The sequence below is a fragment of the Eumetopias jubatus genome, unplaced genomic scaffold (assembly GCF_037043125.1).
Source record: "Eumetopias jubatus isolate StellerSeaLion01/CBP00866 unplaced genomic scaffold, mEumJub1_p1.0 scaffold_1, whole genome shotgun sequence".
Lineage (NCBI taxonomy): Eukaryota > Metazoa > Chordata > Mammalia > Carnivora > Otariidae > Eumetopias > Eumetopias jubatus.
The window spans coordinates 113,727,204-113,730,776 of record NW_028274807.1 but is presented as its reverse complement, the minus strand read 5'-3'; the positions used below and the strand labels follow the sequence as shown (position 1 = coordinate 113,730,776).

At 35.3% G+C, this 3,573-nt stretch overlaps 1 pseudogene; it reads right to left on the bottom strand.

Annotated features, from left to right (window-relative positions):
* Positions 1-875: 875 nt before the first annotated feature.
* On the bottom strand, positions 876-1,007 carry LOC114209164 (U4 spliceosomal RNA; annotated as a pseudogene).
* Between the last annotated feature and the right edge of the window lie 2,566 nt (positions 1,008-3,573).

The window sequence follows — 3,573 nt, the reverse complement described above, 5'->3', positions numbered from 1 at the left end:
GTTAAGAACTTATGTCTTTTTATTTAGTGATTAGTTCACAGCCAACTATAAGAAAATTTAGCAGGAGAAATTAATATAAATAATAAGAAAATCATATCCATTTGGTGTTTCAGCAAAAAGATGAAAATTTTATTTTTTTATTTTTTTATTTTTTTGTTTTTTTTTTAAAGATTTTATTTATTTATTTGAGAGAGAGAGAATGAGAGCGAGTGAACACGAGAGAGAAGAGGGTCAGAGGGAGAAGCAGACTCCCTGCCGAGCAGGGAGCCCGATGTAGGACTCGATCCCGGGACTCCAGGATCATGACCTGAGCCGAAGGCAGTCGCTTAACCAACTGAGCCACCCAGGCACCCAAAGATGAAAATTTTAGAAAAGGTAAACCACATTAATAAAGGTATTATTTTATGTGGGAGTGTTTTTGAGAGTAAGACATTGCCTTAGTTTAGAAATTAGATCATATAAACACCTGAAATATGAAGTCTGAACATATATAGTGAACAAAATGATCATTGCATTTATATTTTGATAGTCTGTAAGAGGTCTATGCATAGCTAGATGCATATTTTAAAGTAATTTTTTCTTTTCATAAGAAAAAGATATATACAAGAAATATTTATAGTCACATACTCATAAGACTGGCCCTCAAGAAACTGTTCTGATCTTTGAAGTAAGACTTGTATTCTGATCATTGAACATTCACTCTTGTTGATCAAAGGCAAACCAGTTATCAAAAGAAGAAAGAAAAACTAGGTCAAAGGTGAAAAACAAAATGGGGAATAAACTAAAAGAAAGTATCTCTTATTCCTAGCTCATTAGTTAATCATGTGTTTTTATAAAAAAAAATTTTAAATGTTTTATTCATTGTAAGATACCATGTATTATACTAGTTTTCATCAATTTAGACCCAAGAACAGAATTCATGGTGATCTATATTAGTAAACAATGATTAGCAATAATCGCGCCTCGGATAAACCTCATTGGCTGTGATACTGCCACTGTGCATTTGAAATCTGACAGTCAAATGGAAGGAATATTTCATAATAGTGGAAATGAGGTAATCTTGCAACTCTGAATTTACCCAGAATTTATAAATTATATTTACTGATAGCTATTATATATTCGTGCGACATGGATAAATACTTGAACCTTAACTTTAACATTATGTATATGTACTCAATGCCATGGTAGAGACTGTCTAGTAATTTGCAAATGGTTCTGACCTTGAGGGCTAGAAATCCTAAATCTTCCCTGAGTTTGAGCTATTTCTGACTTACTCAAAGTGGATGTGTGAAGGGTGCCTGGATGACTCAGTTGGTGGAACATGCGGTTCTTGATCTCCCAGTTGTGAGTTCAAGCCCCATGTTGGGTGTAGAGTTAACTTAAAAAAAAAAAAGTGGATATATGAGTGTGTGTTGTGGAAAGGAGGAGAGGAGAAAGGGGATATTGGGAAGGTGTCCTGATGGGGAAGTCATTGATCACAGACCAGGGTATGGCTCCCACTGGCACTGTCTTGAGTCTGGGATATGGAGAATGCCGTGTAGCCATGGCGTGGATATTGACCTTTAATGATTGTAGATTAATGAGGAGATTGGAGCTACTTGCTGAAGGATGTTATTTTAGGAGAATCCTAAACAAAGCGTCATTATAAGCAAACTACAGAGTATTGTATGTCTTCAGTCTTTTCTATTATTTCCTACAATTCATTGTGACCTAACTTCTCTCAGTCTTTCATCTGCCTCATTTTTATCATTTATTGGCTTTCATCCCCATGTCTCTCACTACTGTGAAGAGTTCTGTACAGGGTTGAGAATTTTCTTTTCCACTCTGCATTCTTATCTCTGTCTTTGTGCTTGACTCATACAAAAATGGACTAAAATTTCCTGAATCACTTCAATTTTATTGAGTTAAATCTTCAGGTCATTTCAGCCATGGATCAACCACCGTCCTTCTTTAGGTCATGCCAACCTTTTGAACAACTGAATATCTTTAACAAGTCCCCTCATCATCATTTCCTTGATTTCATATCTTTCACTCCTTCATTCTTCCATCATCCTTTACTTTCTAAAGGTATTTGTTCCCCTCATTATGACTTTTGATCTTTTCATTTTTTTTAGTTCTCTTAATATGTTTCCTGCTCTATGCCTTAGATTACACCATTTTTCTGTTCAGAATATTATATATCTATTGAGATATTCTTCATCATCTAAAGATCATTCTGAATGGCACATACCTGAAGTATTCTCTGATTTATTTAGTTACAATAAAAAGAAAACAAAACAAAAGAAACCTTTACATTTACAAGGTGCTTTCTTCTACAATATTTTATTTTGCTGTCACAACAACCTTGTGAGGTTACATGCTGCTGTTTTATCCATTTTACAGAGAGCTAGGTGGCTGGTCTACAGATGAGGTTTTACTCCTTGTTCAGTGCTCTTTCTGCTAACACAGTCCTGCCAGAAGCAAATTTCCAGAGCTTGTTTAGTGTATTATTTGCATGATTCAATGACACTTAACATACAGTAGTTTATTATGTAGTTATTTTTACACATGTAAGAGCTCCTGCTTCTATTTTCTAAGCTCTAGATAATGTCTTAATTTCCTTTAGAGTCCCAAAGCAATTGCCCCAGTGCCTTAAACATGGAAGATGCTCAATATATATTTGTTGAATAGATGAACAAATTAATTAAAGGACACTACAAAAGATAGAGTGTTGGAAGCTGGAGCCAGGATGCAGAGCAACATGCTTTCACAATACTATTTTGTAAGTAAAACAATTGAGGCTTAAAGAGGGCAAAAGGTTTCTTGGGGTCACATCACAAATTAGGAACAGAATTAAAAAGAAAATGCAGAGGCCCTGAGGTTCCACTCTGCTGCTTAGTCACTGAATCTTTCTTCTTTTCAGCTTTCAGTCATGGCTCTCTGTCTAGATTGAAAAAAAAAAAAAAGATTCGTTTATGGAAAATGGTGCATATAGTGTGACGGGGAATGAAAGTCTGGCCCCACAACATTTCCATATGCCCTTAACAAGATCAGCTGTGTTTAGCATCTTTCTTTATCAATTTTGCCCACTTCATGATCTTTCAGGTTAAAATATGGTCCTTACTTCAATAGATTCCCATAAATATGGGATATTATGAAGATTAGTGATGCAAGACACATAATATCCTTCAAGCTCCACAGAAGAAAGGTATTACATAAATACAAAGCATGATTATTTTTTCCACTAGCAACAGGCCTAAGCTTACCAACACATAGTTCACAGGCTGCTGAGCCACCAGCAGATGATATACATTTTTTCCTGTATGTAGATCAAAGTGGCAAAAATTTCCCTTGGGATATTTGGACCATTTACTACACTTAAGGTATTTTTTTTCTGGGGGTGGGGTGGGGTGGGTGGTGTGTTAGTGATAGAGCAAAAGAGTTAGAAGTGAGATTAATTTCAGATCAAAACATGTATAGAAGGCCAAACAGGAAAACAAGTATAAAGAAATAAGTACAAAGCTAATATCAACATGTAAAAAATGTGGCCTTGTTTGTCCCTTACTTGCATTTCTTGTGATGTTGGATTTATTC